This window comes from Perissodus microlepis, chromosome 20, assembly GCF_051167445.1.
Source record: "Perissodus microlepis isolate ML-2025 ecotype Zambia chromosome 20, ASM5116744v1, whole genome shotgun sequence".
Lineage (NCBI taxonomy): Eukaryota > Metazoa > Chordata > Actinopteri > Cichliformes > Cichlidae > Perissodus > Perissodus microlepis.
The window spans coordinates 12,551,529-12,569,756 of NC_140480.1; the positions used below are offsets into that span (position 1 = coordinate 12,551,529).

General features: G+C 39.0%; 2 long non-coding RNA genes across 6 annotated transcripts; one reads left to right on the forward strand and one right to left on the reverse strand.

Moving 5' to 3' along the window:
• Positions 1 to 354: 354 nt before the first annotated feature.
• LOC146364220 (uncharacterized) lies at positions 355 to 6,593 on the forward strand. Of its 4 annotated transcripts, none has more exons than XR_014799042.1 (5): positions 355 to 4,286; positions 4,777 to 4,933; positions 5,186 to 5,294; positions 5,400 to 5,521; positions 5,664 to 6,593. It is a non-coding gene; the product is annotated as an uncharacterized LOC146364220 (long non-coding RNA). The 4 variants fall into 4 exon arrangements; XR_014799041.1 differs by having other exon boundaries at positions 365 to 1,669; positions 3,514 to 4,286; positions 5,186 to 5,521; positions 5,664 to 6,590; XR_014799039.1 differs by having other exon boundaries at positions 359 to 4,286; positions 5,186 to 5,521.
• Positions 6,594 to 8,279: 1,686 nt separating this feature from the next.
• On the reverse strand, positions 8,280 to 15,405 carry LOC146364221 (uncharacterized). Of its 2 annotated transcripts, XR_014798980.1 has the most exons (7): positions 14,733 to 15,405; positions 13,550 to 13,754; positions 12,302 to 12,525; positions 11,116 to 11,227; positions 10,232 to 10,389; positions 9,749 to 9,806; positions 8,280 to 8,800 (listed from the first exon to the last, which is right to left on the reverse strand). It is a non-coding gene; the product is annotated as an uncharacterized LOC146364221 (long non-coding RNA). The 2 variants fall into 2 exon arrangements; XR_014798979.1 differs by having other exon boundaries at positions 10,232 to 11,227.
• Positions 15,406 to 18,228: the final 2,823 nt, after the last annotated feature.

Consider the following 18,228-nt stretch of genomic DNA (forward strand, 5'->3'; position numbering starts at 1 on the left):
TGTAATATAATTGCAGTTAACCAGAGCTTAGCTACTCTGATCTACAGTGATTTTGGGGGTTTGGATTTGTTTTTCACAGGTGCAGAGCCTTTTTCTACAAAATTATGAATAAACTGCATTTTTTAAAAGTACCATTAATCATGTAGACTGACAAGTAACTAAACATGTAACACAGTGATCAGTAGAGAAGAAAGAAAATAACCCATTTACACATTTCTAGTTCAGATCAAAATTATTGTTCTGATTAAGGAAACAGTAAATTTGGCCACGTTATTGTCCTGATCCTCCAATTTTCCCTTTTCAATGTGAAAAAATTCAACTTTTTTTTTTTTTTTTAAATAAAAGCAGATGCACACCCAGATATTTCTTACAGTAAGAATCCTCCAACAACCTTTCAAAAGAAACATTTTTTGTCTTTCCTCAATTTTGAGAGCAACTGAACCCACAAACCTGAAGCTCGAGACCCCAAACTAACCAAATGTAATGTTTCCTTAATCAGCACAGTCATTTTTAACTTTTTGTGTGTTATGTTTACTCACAGTTTTGATGCTTGCTTCTTCGACTTGATCCATGATTAGCTTTTCACCGTCGCTCTGCTGTTTTCTCTCTCCTCATGCTTCTCCTTCATGCGTCCTGTCCTCAAATATAATCCAACCTGCCTCCTTGTTTCCTCCTTGACTTGTATTAGCAAAATTTCCAGGTAAATTAAGAGAAATCCAAAAAAGTTTTCCTGTTTCAAAAGCTCTTCCAGTTGCCTGTCTTCTTGTCCTCCTTCAAATGTGCATTTTTCGACTTATGTATTTATTTGAATTCATATTGCCATGACAACATAGCACAGAGCATCATGGTAGTTTAAAGCAGGTGGTTCTGTCCTCTGCAGAAATGCTGGTGTTCCATAGTGATGTAGAAGTATGTTAATAGTCTTGAAACAGACACTCACTGATCCGGTAAGAGCAGGAATTTAACTACAAACCCTCATAGTCCCCATCAGTATTCTTCATTTTGCTCTGCAGCAATGGTCACAGTGGCTGCTTTAAGTACGTTTGCCCCATAGAAATCCACTGATGTTCAGTGAGTCCCTTTGATACATATTTAGACCTTCATAATTTTCAGGGTGCATGAGTGTTATATCTCCATCTCATCCTAAACATTTTACCAACCAACACGTTCTCACTCCCAACTCGTCAAACGTGTGACGCATGGTCAGGCTCCCTCTGCTTCACTTATTGACATGCAGGGTCCTCTCATTGAATACTATAGAGCTCCCTTAACGTTGCTTATTGACGACAAGAGATTGCCGCGGAAGAGCCTGTTGTCCGTATATTTATATATTTCCGAAATCACATTGTAGTGACGTATACTGAACACAATAAATTATATAATGTAAACAACTACCTGGAAAAACAGGTAGAACGATACTTTTGTATCGTTTATTGCATTTATGGAGGGAGTGATGTATGCTGGGTAATGGCACAGCTAGCGACTGGGTGACTTTATTCACCCGCTTCGGATGTTATCAGTCCATACAATGGGCGTTATTAGCACAAATCAGTCCCATAGATATGGGCCATCTCCTGCTAGATTGTTCAGAAGGTTGTTCTCATCCATCCAGATGGAGGATCCAGAATCCACTCTGGCTGGAATCCGGTGGATACAGCAGTGTGTACAGGTAAGACCATTTAAACAGACAGCATTTATAGAATGACTATTAAAAGTCAGCCAGTGTCAGTAATGTTAATGTGCTTATGTTAGTAATACACCGAGTGCTAATATAACAGCTTTAAGATGCATTTGTAGATATTATTACGTGTTTTACCGTCTTTATGGTGCTAGCTTAAAGTTACGGTGTAAACGTTAGCTTATATTGTAGTAAAGCTGTTACTGTTTAAACGATGTTAGCACAGAAATATTAGCTTCTGTCATGACTGATGAAGTTACTAGTTAATAAAGTTTTCAGTAAAGTGTTTAATCGCAGCCACAGATTGACAGCAAATATCTCGATTAGCTTCAGTGCATCTATAATAAATATGTGCAAGTTTCAGTGCTTCGTTTAAACTGTATGATACTTATACTGACCCAAGGTCAGTGTAAAATACAATCCTAGCTGTGTGAACAAAGCCTGGCTCCTTTAATCCTGCATGACAAACCTCAGAATGCAGGTTATTATTACTCTTTCCTGCTGGCACACCTGTCACACCTGAGAGTCAGCTAGAAACTCACAGTGACGTGGACATCATGCAAAGACTGCCAGACTCTGTAATACTGCAAATGATCAGTGACTCATGTTAACACTAAACTTTAAACGGTATCTCTGTGTCTCTCTGTGTGTGCTGAACATTTAGGATTGAGTCAGGCTGCATCAGCTGAAGCTGTTATTTGTATATATCAGTATTTTTTTCATTCAGGTGTGGGGAAAATACGTAAGACTGCAGTGAAGCGATGTACCAGATTAATCCCTGGCCAAAGGTATCGTACTTAAATCAGACTACTGATCCAGCCACATCAGCCTTTTGTGAGGTCTGTTTAAAGTAGACTAAAAATGAACTGCAGGTTCCTGAGAGGTGGACTGTGAGCACAGAAACACATGTTCATACATACAGCTGCAGCAAACTTACATTAATTTTAAATAGATTTGTTACTCTGATGTCTGTCTCTGTGTTTGTCCTCTGACAGACTGGTGACCTGTCCAGGTGTGCTCTACCTATGACTACTGGGACAGGCTCTAGCCTCTGTAAAAGAAATTTTCTGTTATTCTCATTTAAAGTATTTAAGTGCTTATGCATATGCTTAGTTGTGACACTGTTATAGACTGTTCAGTGAAAGTTTCTAAAACTAGATGAACTTACTTCAGCGTCAGCAGTTTGAGAAAACAACTCCCTTTACAGGTGCTGATAAGGCCAAGGGCACAAAACAGCATAACCATTGATCCGTTAGGTTTCATAGCGAGACACGTGAAGTGTGGTAGGATCAGTTTGTAACTTCCTCCCTCTTCCTTGGAATGCATAAAGGAGTAGGAGCACAACTTCTGTGGCAGCGCTGACATGACTGAACTGTGATGTTTGATGTGTGTTGGCGCAGTAATAAATAGCTTGATCACAGCTCTTTCTGTGTTGCAGACTTTATTTAAAAAATTCCACGACACCCCCCACCCTCCCACTGTGAACCTGAATTGAATATTCAGAAGACATTTGTTTAAATAGTTCTACAAATCTGAGCTGTTGGTGTGTCCTTGGATTGTGTGGTAATAATATTAGAGCTAGCAATCTTTCTTACTGAATCTCTACTATGAGTCATGTTACCTGAGATTAATTCTATGTTTACCTGTCAGCCTGGACAAATGTGCTGTGTGAAGGAAATTAAATTAAATCAGATCTTAACTGCATACATTTAAGGAACCTGTTCATATTTAATTGAAATATGAACCAGTGATTTTTTGATTGCTGATTCCAAGAGAGTCTTTGTGGAAATCCTGTTTGGCTTTTTGTTATTTTAATTCTCTTCTCTGTTTTCCAGAACAGTTCTCCACAGTCGCTGTCCACATGGGTCAGTGGGACCAAGAAGCACTCTGCTAATGTGTGGACTCTGACCAGCAACATCCAGCAAGACCCAGACAGCGTTTTCTATCTCCCAGCTGGAGTTTTTTGTTTGTCTGTGACTGGAGAGTCAGATTTTTGTTGAGCTTCACACTTGCAGAGGTAAGTCAGTTTGCAGAGATCCCTCCCACCCTGGCTTTTATGTCCTAGATTTCTTATCTGAAACAGTAATATTTCAGTGACTGCTGCTTATACCACAGGTTAATACACGCTACTGATCCCTGATAGGAGAATCATCAATTTTGGCAACAAAGAAGCCTGGTGGATGTTTGTTTGCAGTCTGATGATGGGACATCATGCTCTGCATCTTCAAAGTTTGCCCCCTCATTATTATTCATACCCAGTAATGTGAAGTATGCTTATATCTACTATAACTGAACCAACCTGGTGCTCTTCATTTATGGAGGCTGTTGAGTCTGAATGTTGGATGTTGTGTATCTCGTGTTCTCTGGGCTTTGTTGTCCTCAGTCTTTTTGCAGGATCAGAAAACAAAACCAGGAGGCGTGTAAATGTTTCTTCTCCATGATGTTTCTTCAAATGTTTCTTCTGGATGATGATAAGACTGTGACACGGGATGCCACCTTTGGTCTTGTGATGAAGCAAAGCTCAGGAAGAAGTGGGATTAAATGGTACCCACATGTGTGCTGCTGAGAAGGATGTACAGGGGCACCTGCAGCCAAATCCAAGCTTCAGGTTAGTTGTAGTTGCAGAACGCTATAGGACTGAGACAGCTGAGGCATCAAATGTTTGATTAAACGGATGAAAAAGAGAAGTTTTTTCCCTATAATTATCACTTCTTAAAATCTGTAGCAACTTCAAGTCTGTCAGCGTGCTGAGCATGCTCAGAATGTGACAATATATTTTTGTTCAATATTTAATTTCTTTCAGTTGCAATTGTTAAATGAAAAAAAAATAAAAATATATTCTTATAATTTAGCAAACTAATTTATCAAAAAATATATATACATATATCTGTATTAGTTTTAATAAATTAATTTGACACCTGTATTGAAAATACCATATTGTATTCATACAGAATCAGTATGGTATCATTGTTTGTCTGCTCACTGATTGTTGAAACTAAGAGCTACTTTGATCTGTTTAGATCTAAAGTATCCAAAGTTGAGCTCTAATGTTTCTTCACCCCTGTGTGTGTGATATCTGATTTCCTACATGCTGGCAGAGCAGCAGTTTGTGCTCACAGATGGTGACGGTGTGGAGAGACGGTGGTGTTTCCTCAGAAGAACCAGCAGAGTCACAAAGGACACCAGTCCATCTCACCACCTTGACTTGCTGACTGATGTTCGTCTGCACTGCACAGAGGAAATCAACTGACCGAGGTTTGTCCAGTGACGTGTTATGAAATGTATATTTGTTTTATGCTTACAGATATGTTTTTCTTGACAAAGGCTCTGCAGAGGTTAGACAAAGCAGAGAAAATATGTGCTTTACATTTTACTGTGATTTATTGAGATATTTGTTGCCTGATGTTCAGCAGGAATGGAGAAATAGAATCAAAGGGAGATGTTTTTGATGTTTTTGTAATGATGTAAGTAAATCTTCAATATTATTTATTTTCTTGGTTATATTAGGAGTGTTTCTGAGTGAGGGGGAGAGGAGTCATCATCCAGTTTAAGTGACGTAGATCAGTGGATACACTTGTCTCCCCTTTAAAGGAGACAATCCAAGTCATCCTTAAATGTTAGTGCTTTCAAATACACAAACATTTTTAAAGGACAAAAATGAACATCCAACTTTGACTGTAATACAAAATAAATCTTTGCATGTGTGTTTTCAAACTCTCAGATGGGCAGGATATCAGTCTTGGACTGTCTAACCTGCCGGAGCAGCACTGAATGACCACCACACATGAGCATGTTCCTGCAACATTCAGCATCTGATCTGTCATCTGTGTGCTTCTGCTTTTGGTAAGTAGAGTTACCCAACTCCAGTAACTCTAAACACATGCCATCCATTTCTAACGGCCTGGTTACTTCCTGTCAGTTACTTTAGAAACCATGTGGTCACCTGACCTAACACTGTTTCTTCTTCTTCCCCTTAATGTTCAAGTGTCAAATGTCCAACAGCTGGAGAGGAAACTACACCAGTGTACTGGGATGTTTCAGCAACACGTGCCAGATGCTGTTCCTTCATGGTGACATCACCAGAGACAGCCCCACCCACCTAAGGACCTCGCCATTGATCATGATGATTATAATGATGACAGCGAGCGGAACTAAGACTGTAAAAATCCACGACCACAATTTTTCTTTCTAATTATTAATGAATACTGAGAGCCTCTTTCTGTGTTTTGTCTGTTTTGGGGTTGTTGTTTTTTACCTCATTTGTTACTAACAAAGTTCACCAAACTCACACAGTTTACATTCTGTATGTTTCCATCTTTACCAGCCACACTCTAACTGCATTTAAGAAAATAATCCTTAGAAATCGTCGTTTTTCTCTTTCGTAATTGATGATAATTCAGTGAATATACTGCGCTGCTTCCTTTTATTGCGTCACACATTGCTTTAAGTTTTTCAGTGTCCAGTTATTTTTTACGGCTGTTTGAATTCTCTGTATGTTTGACCCTGTAGACTGTTTGATGGACTGCTTGTCTTCCTGTTTGTTACCGCCGCCTGTTTTTGACTAAAGATTTGGATTTCTGACTTCAACACAGCCTCTGCGTGTCCTCCCTTTGTGTCCTCTTCCTCTGTGAATGTGTTGCATGTGTCACAGATTCATTTTATTAACAGTTTTCACACAGTGAGTTGCATCAGCATTCATCCACAGCACATTTCAGAAGGATTCAGATTAATACAGTGATCTTATAGTCAGAATTATCCTGACAGACTGCCACTGTAAATTATCTTTCATCAGGTAAATTTTCAAATAAAGTCAAATAAAGTTCAGTATTTCAAAGCAGGAGTTATGAAGAATCATACTGGCATTAGGACTAATAATATGTACTTACAAAGTCAAAGTTTTTTAATTATGCTAGAATACTGGAAGACAATCAACTTTTAGTGTTTTCCGCATATTAATTATTCTGAAATAGAGATGGTGACCCTAACTGTACAGACGCACACTAAACAACTGACAATCTAACAGACATCATTGGCCTGAGCTGTCATGCACAGTGAGTCTGATCCTTTGCTGTGAGAGTCTGACAAGCATGTTTCTGGTCAGTTTGGAAGAAATAATATCACAATGTTGATCTTTTTTTCCAATATTCCTTCTCTTTTACAACATAAACTGTGATCAAAGCTACTTATGTTCACAGCATGTAATAATACTGACAGTCCAGGGCATTGTGGTCTGTTGAGCTAGGGTTAGGGTTAGCAATTCAGACATATGTAATCAATATTAAACGTCTCTGACGTGGGCCACTGTCCGCAGTGTTGGGAAATCCATACCAGGCTGGAACGAGTCAAGGTAGGTGAGCATCCACGAGAAGACACAGCAGATGCATCCTACTAATACTGACAGGACCAGGAGACTCCAGAAACCGAGCATCTTCTCTTCAGTGCCATCCTCTCCTGTCACCCTCTCTGCCCGCAGCTCTTTGAGTATGGGGTAGATAAGGGCGCAGAGAAAGCCTTATTACTAATTTGTATTATAATTCAATTTTCATGAAATATTCATATTCAGTATTGGTCCTTTTATATTATAACCACGTATCCACCCAGGCTCATGGTAGGGCAGGGCTCTGTCCTGGGATGCTTGAGTACAAGGTAATGTACACCCTGACCAGGTATCCAGTCTGTCAGAATTGTTTTCAATATTTGGTTCAAAAACATGAGTGACAACAAAAATCCAACTAGGATTCTTGCATATGATGAATGAAGTCTGTCTTTGACTGTATTGTCCAGCTGATCCATCAAACCCCCAGCAGGTGAACCTTATTCATGACATAACACGGCAACAATGTAAAAAATTAAACAGCAACAGTCTAAATGTAAAGTGCATTCTAAACTCCTCTTCAATAAATTATATGCAAAGAGTCATTCAGGACTGTAAAACGTGAACTACAGAACCCAGAGTCTTCATCATTAAATCTCTGGTTGCTTCATTTTTCTATCTATCCTATATCAGATACTTTAAAGGTTAGGTAAAGTTGCATTCTCATGGTGAGGCAAAGTGCTTTATGTGTGTGTGTGCGTGTCATGAACGGCTATAAAAGGCCTATAATTAAAGAACAAAGCGGGGTTTGAGTTCGAGTTGCGGCAGACTGTCACTACTTGTAAATGGAACGCAGCCTTCCTACGGCGGACAGCTAATAACAGGAATCGGACGCGGTCCACCCAAGTCCACAGCAACCACCATAGCAACCGCCTAGCATGACCTTAAAAACATATTCTGTCTTCATAACTATCAAAAACATGAAATGATTTGCAAAGTGTTTAAGTGTTACAGCTGCAGAGAGCTATGGCGGTATCTTTGGAAGCTGTTTACATAGCTAATAATATACGATGTAACCATGGACAGTCAGTCACGTGAGCTAGCGGTGCATGTTTACTACAGTGAATAAGGTGATTACGTGCACAGCGTCCACACGCTGCAGGGGGTAAAGACATTACTTCAATATTGTTTTATATTGATATATATTTGCCTTCTGTTGACCATCACCTCAGGTTCACCATTACAGTTTCAGCATACAGATGCACACTGTCTAAATATCAACACATTCAAAAACTCATGTCTCAGAAATAAGCACAGCTGTTCATGTTTGTCATTAGAGTTTTATTTGTAAGAAAATTATGAACTTCATATTGTGTATCAAATAAAAGAACATTTCACAACTCTGAGTCAACAGAAACAGGTAACAGAAATGTCTCTAATGTAGACATGTACAGTGTAGTGTAAGCATTAAAAGATCATAAAGGAAAAACTAACATTTATGTGAAACTAATTGTAATAAAAAAATGAACAGGTGGTTTATAGATGTAAAAGAAAGAATCTGAAAACAACACTTTTTTGGTCTAAGTGATCAAAGTAGAAAACAGAACTGATGTTCAAAAACAAACCGTAGCTGCACTAATATTACACATCTCCATTGTTGTGGTGAACAGACATGTTGCTTTTAAAACCACATGCAGTGTGTGACCGTGACTGTTCACTGAGACCATGAACGCCACTTCGCTGAAGCCTTCGCCTTCTTCTTCTTCTTCTAAAATGGAAGCAGAAGGAGCACGAGCTGCTTTGATCTACTGAAAGGAAAAAGCAGAACATCTGAGCTGAAACCAGTCAGCTGAAATCATTAAGACAGGAACAATCATTCAATGCAGTGTCTCAGGTGGCTTAGCCTGTTACAACTGTTGATACAAGCTAAATACGGTTAACACACAGTGTCAGGGAGCTCCAGTGTGGGAACTAGTGGCTTTAGGTTTGTAGTCATTTAACTTTCATCCATTCATTCATTTAATTCAGGAGGAAGAAATGTCAGGTTGATGCAGGCTGGTTACATGCATTTGGTCCCATGCTGTCTTTAACTAAATGACTTGGTTCATTTTATGGCTGGGCTGTACGTGGGGTTATATCATGTTATTTGGGCAGGAGTACCTGTCCCCTGTTAGACTTAGAAAGTTTCTCCATAAGTAGAGTTTCTAACTCTTCTAGCACATCTGTTGCTGACAGCTTTTTGGTGGCTCTTTTTACCCCACACTGGTTGTGAGTGTGTAAATAGCCCCACTAGTTCTTTTGGGTTGCAGTTAACTTGGGAGGAAGAGGTAGGTCTGCCATGACTAGATGAATAACAATTATCTGGGATACATAAATTTCATAATGCATGCATATATCTCTCTAAACCTGGCCTGAGGGCTGCCATTTTTTACATTCAGTTATTTCTTTGTTGAATCTAAATAATGAATGTGTTACAGTTAAACTGACACTGATCAGTGTAAATGGCTCATTGGGACACAGAAACCTTTAAATTAAACCCTATCACCTGATATCGAGTGTCAAACAATATCAAAGCTGTAAAAGCTGTTTACAGTCAGAATTTATAAAGCTATGATTGTAAATAAATTCAAACAAGTGAGCTTTTCTCTTTGTGCTGAATATCAACACTGTGATTTCTTAGACTGCAAGCTTTACTTTAGCACAACCAGTTGTAGAAGCTGCCACTCCAAATGTCTTTTGATAGCAAGAAAAAATACCTTTTCAGTACACGGCCTGAAGTTCTTCTCTGACATCTTCTGCAATCGGCTTTGTCTGCTGGTTTGAAGACAATAAACCACAAAAAGATGATTTAGTCACTTTGTCTGCGTCATGCAGCTCGAATGTGTCGTGTAACGATGTTGAATAGCCGTCGTTATCCCTCTGCTGTGTCAGTAGGATTGTACTGTACAGCATCTCATTGATATGTGAGGAATGCTAATGTAACACGATAACAGACTTCCATCATTAAAACATAAAGGACAGGAGATATTTACATATTTTTATATTTATATTACATTTTATAGCTGACGGATATTACTAAATAGATAGAATTTACTAAATAGCTGGATGAACATGAAAAATATGTCTATAATAACAAATGACCATGAGAGCCAGTAGAATTAATTCAACTGGACACTCAAAAGATGTCCTTAAATGCTCTTTAAGTGGCAGAACAAACGAACAAACAGTTAATTGCTTACTTGAGATGAAATCTGCTCAGCTACTTTGAAAACAGCTTCTAAGTGGTTCCTCCTTTAACAGGATGACTGCTCAGGGGTAAGGCCATCATGCAATCCAGCAACCTTTATGGTTCTGCTTTGATTCACCAGGAACTATTAGGGAAACCTTCCAGCGCCTCCTGTGAAAGACACAGGCATAAACACACAAACATTTATTAACATGTTCCACAGTCTTCCAGTTTGATTTTCTCATCCTGTGGACAACAACGTACATGGATGCAGGTTTATTGTTAACTTTTGTAAGGTTTATTTAGTGAACATATCCAGCTGCAGCTCCACTGTGATCCTGAACTGGATAAGCACTTAAGAAAATGTGTCAATAAATGGACATACATCAACTTACTATATTTATCCAAACAGACGGGACCAATAATGCTTCACTGAGTTAGAGACTTTAACAGTCTCTTCTATGTAAGAATGTCTCGTGCTGATATACCTGCAAACTTGACAACAAAGGTTTTTCAGACTACATTTAGCTGTCCTCTATGTCAGCTCACACAATCACATTCATGTCACACTTATTTCTGCTTTCCCATTTTATAATTATTACTTACATTTTGATTAGATACCTTGAGTTTGTAAATGATCAGATTACATAATTGGAATACAATGTATCCAATTCAGGGTTGCGGGAGGATGAAGCCTATCCCAGCTGATACAGGACAAAGACAGGCTGCCAGTTTATTGCAGGGCTAACACAATATGTGTAACAGAAAATCCACTTAAATGTTTGATATTTCTTATAATAATCATAATTATGACTATTATTTAAAGGTTTCTTTATAAATACATTTTGATTTTTTATAACACCTAAAATCCAAACCTGAGCTGTTTCAGATTCTGACCTCTGACCTCAGTGACCTGGCTGTGTCCTCACTGCAGCTCCCTCTTGGAAGTACGTCTGCTTCTTGTCTACCCCCAGTGTTGACCGCCTGCCCTTGATATCACGTACTGTACCTGAGGAACAAAAAAGGACAAACACTTGCCTTCATTTAAGAAGTACATTCATACAGAGGTAATCTATGGAAACACACTAGTTCACCCTTTGGGAGAAATCAGTTCCTGTGAAACATTTCTGTAAATGAACATCATGTGGAGAATGAATGAAATGAGTTCTTCAGGTGACTCAGCAGACCCACACTGACAAATGAAATCTAGTTAAACTATTAAGCATATTTGCTCTTCTGAAATCTGTGTTAAACAACAACAAACATAAATTAGTAACAAAAATACAGCTGAGTAGAGGCTTTACAAACCACCAGCAGCCATAATGCAAAATTTTAATCTTCAAATGTTTCTGAGCCGTCTTCAACCTGCTTTTAACACATTAAAGTCCCACAGTCAATGCAGCCTGACTCAATCCTAGATGTTCAGCACACAGAGACACAGAGGTACTGTTTAAAGTTTAGTGTTAACATGAGTCACTGATCATTTGCAGTATTACAGAGTCTGGCAGTCTTTGCATGATGTCCACGTCACTGTAAGTTTCTAGCTGACTCTCAGGTGTGACAGGTGTGCCAGCAGGAAAGAGTAATAATAACCTGCATTCTGAGGTTTGTCATGCAGGATTAAAGGAGCCAGGCTTTGTTCACACAGCTAGGATTGTATTTTACACTGACCCTGGATCAGTATAAGTATCATACAGTTTAAACGAAGCACTGAAACTTGCACATATTTATTATAGATGCACTGAAGCTAATCGAGATATTTGCTGTCAATCTGTGGCTGCGATTAAACACTTTACTGAAAACTTTATTAACTAGTAACTTCATCAGTCATGACAGAAGCTAATATTTCTGTGCTAATATCGTTTAAACAGTAACAGCTTTACTACAATATAAGCTAACGTTTACACCGTAACTTTAAGCTAGCACCATAAAGACGGTAAAACACGTAATAATATCTACAAATGCATCTTAAAGCTGTTATATTAGCACTCGGTGTATTACTAACATAACCACATTAACATTACTGACACTCGCTGACTTTTAATAGTCATTCTATAAATGCTGTCCGTTTAAATGGTCTTACCTGTACACACTGCTGTATCCACATGTATTCCATAAGTTCCAAAAATTTAAATGAGTTCTGACTGTGTTGGGATGATAGTGTTGTTTGTTGTCTGCAGTTGCTGGTCCCTGGTGGAGAGAAGCAGGTGATGCTGGAGTCACTGCAGCCAGATGCACGTTACAGCATCTTGGTCACCGCTGAGTACCACAACAGAGAAGGAGGCAGCGGTTCAGCTCAGGGCAAAACTGGTGAGTCAAACAAGGGAAAGATGCCAAGACAGCTCAAGTGCAACTTCCAGTTAAGACCGACAGGCTTACATGCAAAAAGTGCAAATGTCCCATTACTTTACCCTTACAGGAGGATATGCATACTTGAAGGTTTCCACATATAGAAACATCAAGGTTTTTGGGCAGTATTGTTTCTACAGCACTACACGTACAGTCATTTTGGTCCAGAGACACAGATTCCTTTCTCTGCATAATGATGGGCTGTCTGAACAATGAGACAGAAGCCAGTGCCGGTACAATGACAGTACTGCTCTTGATACTTGGTTGGAAGTTCAAAAATTACTGGGTGCACTGTGTCTACGGTTATTGTCCAAGCTAGTGTGCAGATGACATTCTTTGGCTTTGTGTTTTTTGTTTGTTTTCTGGCTTTTTTCTGTTTCTCTAGACACTTTGTGGGTAAGCAGTGCGAGTGTGGTCAGGTCAGACCACTCCAGTATCTGTGTGTCATGGAGACCAGTATCTGCCGTTGATGGATATCCTATTGTAATCCAGGATGTAAAAGGTATTCTGTAATCAGTGATGTGAAAAGGTGTTTCCCCCCAAGTTAATACAAAATGCAGTTTTTAAATGATGATTTCATAGATTAGGGAGAAAGATTATCCAAACCTCCCTGGTCCTGTGTAAAAACAAATTGCCCCCCTTGTTAAATCACGAGTTAACTGTGATTAACCAATTTTGGAAACCTCAGTTCAGTGTTACTAGACACACTCAGGCCTGATTAATTGCAGACTTGTGAATCAAGAAATCAGTTAAATAGAACCTGTCTGACAAAGTGAAACAGGCTAAAAGACCTCAAAAAGCAACACATCGTGTCACCAGCCATCCTCCTGGTCCTCAGTGTTAATGCCCACTTAACTGGGTCCTTCAGTGGAAAGGCTCAAGCAGATGAAGCCTAATATAACAAGATGAGACTGACAAATATTCTATTTGAATGTTTAAAAAGAAAAATATCACAGTATCTATGCTTTCACTGAGCATATACCTGCATCACGAGTGTCAATGATGAACTCTGCAGCCTGAAAAGTCCTGGCCTCGGTCAGCCCCGGTCCACTCACACGCACACGGCTCACATCACCAATCCCTGACTGCTTGATCATAACAGCAATTGGGCTGCTGGGAACATGACGGCCGTTCTTCTTGATGTTAACAAGGTGCTCACCAATGTCCCTGGGTTACAAATGAGATTCCTAACACAGACAGACAAAACAGATGAGGGTTAACGCTTATTCTTGTGTGTGCACGCAGCCCGTTTCAGTTGCTCCTGCTTCTTTCTCCATGTTTTAACTTTATTACTTTCCCCCTCTGTCTTTTACTTAGGGGTTAATAAAGTATTTGGATTCTGATGAGTCTCATTGTTTTGCAAACTTCTCACTTATCAGACGGACACTCACCAATGTGAGCATCTCAAACACACAACGTGTATCGTGCCTGTTTATCTGCACACTATACTGTATGACAGAGTTTGCTGCACAGAAAGTGCCGTAAGCTATTTTAAAGGAACAGTTTCACAAACAACCTGATTTCTTACAAAATGAAACAATTGTCTTTACACTGCAGTCCTTGTCACTGTTAGATGTAACGCTGGCTCTGGAAAGGCTGCTGACAGCTCTGTCACCTTTGTGATTCTTTTCCTCTGTCAGCGATGAACCTCAGTGGGAGTGACATTCGTGATGTTCACTCTGTCACTCAGTCAAAGAAAAAAAAACTATACATTCAGACGTGAGGTTGAGCTGAACACAATGATACCAAGCAAGGCGAAAAAACCTGAAGGTGAAATACAAATGCAAAATTAAAAGTAGTCAAAAATGGCCAGTTATATTTTGGACCTCAGAGGGTTAACCCAACAAATCATGAAAAATTAGGTTTAAATTTTTATTCATGACAGTGCAGATTTCTCACATTTCAATTTAAGCATGTAACAATTTGATTTTTTCTAACACAAAAGGAGTGAAACTTAGGTTAGACTTGTGTTTGCAAATGACCCACCCCATGTTTTGTAGCTTTCTGGATTTCATACTTATTGGGCTATATATTAATTTATTATACAGACTTATACAGTACATTAAATCAAAATTCACGTTTTATGTAACTGAAATGTTTAATTATGTGGGCTACAGAAAATAATTAAGTTATAGACTATATTTATAAGAAACATGTACACTTACACGAGGAAGTGGTGTCCCAGAAACGATGTGGGCTCCATAGATAATTGGCAAACCTTCTGGAGGAAACCTGGTCTTGTTAGGAGAGACGGCATCCATCCCACTTTGGATGGAGCAGCTCTCATTTCTAGAAATATGGACAAATTTATTAAACCCCCCAAAATATGACTATCCAGAGTTGGGACCAGGAAGCAGAGTTGCAGTCTTACACGCCTCTCTGCAGCTTCTCTCCTCCTGCTACCCCCCCAAAAACCCATCACCATAGAGACTGTGTCAGCTTCCAAAAAGACAAAAAACAAACTAAAAACCAGCAACAAACAACTTAAACATAAACAATTACAAAGAAAGAACAATACAGTATCCACATCTGAACCAAAGAGTAAAACAGTGAAATGTGGATTATTAAATATTAGGTCTCTCTCCTCCAAGTCTCTGTTAGTACATGACTTAATAATTGATCAACAAATTGATTTACTCTGCCTTACAGAAACCTGGTTGCAGCAGGATGATTATGTTAGTTTAAATGAATCAACACCCCCGAGTCATTCTAACTACCAGAAATCTCGAAGCACAGGCCGAGGGGGCGGTGTGGCAGCAATTTTTCACACCAGCCTATTAATTAATGAAAGACCAAGACAGACTTTTAATTCATTTGAAAGCCTGATGCTTAACATTGTCCACCCCAGCTGTGAAACTCAGAAACCAGTCTTACTTGTTATCATCTATCGTCCACCTGGGCCTAATACAGAGTTTCTGTCTGATTTCTCAGACTTTATATCTAATTTAGTTCTGAGCTCAGATAAAATAATTATTGTGGGTGATTTTAACATCCATGTAGATGCTAAAAATGACAGCCTCAACATGGCATTTAATCTGTTATTAGACTCAATTGGTTTCTCTCAAAATGTAAAAGAACCCACCCACCACTTTTATCACACTCTAGATCTTGTTTTAACATATGGCATAGAAACTGAACATTTAACAGTGTTTCCTGAAAACCCTCTCCTGTCTGATCATTTCCTGATAACATTTACATTTACAATAATTGATTACACAGCGGTGGAGAGTAGACTTTATCAAAGTAGATGTCTTTCTGAAAGCGCTGTAACTAAGTTTAAGAATATAATCCACCCACTGTTATCATCTTCAATGCCCTGTACCAACACAGAGCAGAGCAGCTATCTGAACGCTACTCCAACAGAGGTCGATTATCTTGTTAATAATTTTACCTCCTCACTACGTAGGACTCTGGATACTGTAGCTCCAGTGAAAACCAAGGTCTCTAATCAGAAGTACCTGACTCAGTGGTATAATTCTCAAACACGTAGCCTAAAGCAGATGACTCGTAATCTGGAGCAGAGATGGGCAGTAACGCGTTACTTGTAACGCGTTACTGTAATCTGATTACTTTTTTCAAGTAACGAGTAAAGTAAGGGATTACTATTGCAAAAACGGTAATTAGATTACCGTTACTTTCCCGTAGGAACGCTGCGTTACTGCGTTACTAAAACGGTGATTTTTTTGCGAGAATGTCTCATGACAGTGATGTAAGCAAGTGCGACGTTTGTGACAACAGCTGTCTGCAGATCAACAATGGATCATATATCGAGTGCAGGAGAGAGTATGAGCGTGCAGCGTTTAAAGCGTGGAAGTACTGACCTTAGCTGACCTCAGCTGTTGACTGCACCAACCAAACGTCTTCAATCAGGTTTGCCCTGCTCAACACTCGCTCAGTCACAAACAAATCGTTTATTTTAAACGATCTTTTTATAAAGGAATCTCTCAACTTCTTGTGTTTAACTGAGACGTGGCAACAAAACATGGATTATATACATCTGAAGGAAATTTGTTCGACTGGCTGCTCCGTCATCGGAACTCCACGTCTTTCGGGACGTGGCGGAGGTCTCGCTGTTGTGCACCAGGACAGATTCACATGCAGACTGATGAACTCGGATTCTTTTACTTCATTTGAAGTTCAGATGATCAAGGTCGGCTCTTTGCGCACCTTTTATTGTATTTTAATCTACCGACCTCCTGGCCCTGCCGGAGTCTTTTTAACTGAATTTAACGACCTCCTATCATCCATTATTAAATTAGAGAAGGTGGTAATGTTGGGAGATTTTAACCTTCATATTGATGATGCATCCTGTAATATGGCTGCTGACTTCATGACTATCACAGAGTCTTTTAATTTTATGCAGCATGTTTCTGGCCCTACACATGTAAAGGGTCACACATTGGACCTTGTTTTCTCCTTGGGTTTAAATATAAATGACATTCGTGTGGAAAATGTCCATGTGAGTGACCATAGCTGCATATATTTTAACTTGTCGTTTTATTTGGATCCCCTGGCTCCCAAAATAACGATTGAAAGGCGAATCATAAACCAGAACGCCGGCAAAAGGTTCTCTGCCATGTTCGACGCTGAAATGACTTACAATGATTTGGACTCTCTTGTCTCATCCTTTAATAACCAGTGTAATTCTATTTTAGACATAGTGGCACCTCTGAAAAAAAGTACTGTCCTACATTTGAAATCTCATCCTTGGTTAAATGAAAACATTCGTAATTTCAGGAGATACTGTCGCAAGCTAGAACGTTTGTGGAAGGCTTCCAAGCTTGAGGTTTATAAGTTACACCTTAAAGAATCTATCCTCTTGCTAAATGACATGTGGAAAAATGCCAGAACAGAGTATTTTTCACACCTCATAGCTTCAAAAAAGAAAGATCCTAAATTCTTGTTTAAAACAATTAAGAGTATTGTTTCTCCTGATGCTCCTTGTGCACCAGTTCACTCAACATCCGAATGCAATGAGTTTATGAACTATTTCAGAAATAAGGTCATTGCCATCAGGTCTAATATCTCTCCATCATCTTCTCAATATCAAACTTTTAACTTGCTCTCCTCTGATACTCGGTCCTCTTTTACTCCTGTTACATTACAAGACATCAGAGGCCTGCTTTGTCATATAAAACAGACTTCAAGCCCCCTTGATGTCCTTCCATCTTCATTTTTCACTAGTGTGTTTGATTCAATTGGCCCCTGTATTGTGGAAATGATAAATACTTCTCTTCATACTGGCTCAGTCCCCAGCTTCTTTAAACAAGCTATTGTTGAGCCAATATTAAAGAAACCCCAGCTGGATCCATCTCTTCCTAACAGTTATAGGCCAATATCCAAATTGCCTTTTATATCGAAAATTTTAGAAAAAGTAGTACTAGAACAACTTAACTATTTCCTGGATAAAAATGCTGTTATGGACACTTTCCAGTCTGGTTTTCGTAAATTGCATTCCACTGAAACGGCCTTACTTAGAGTATCTAGTGATATCTTGATGGCAGCAGACTCTGGAGAATATACAGTGCTGGTCCTGTTGGATCTCAGCTCTGCTTTTGACACTGTAGATCACAGTATCATGATAAACAGACTCGAGAACTTGTTTGGGATTACTGGTGTTGTTTTAAAATGGTTTATATCATATCTGTCTGAGAGATCTTT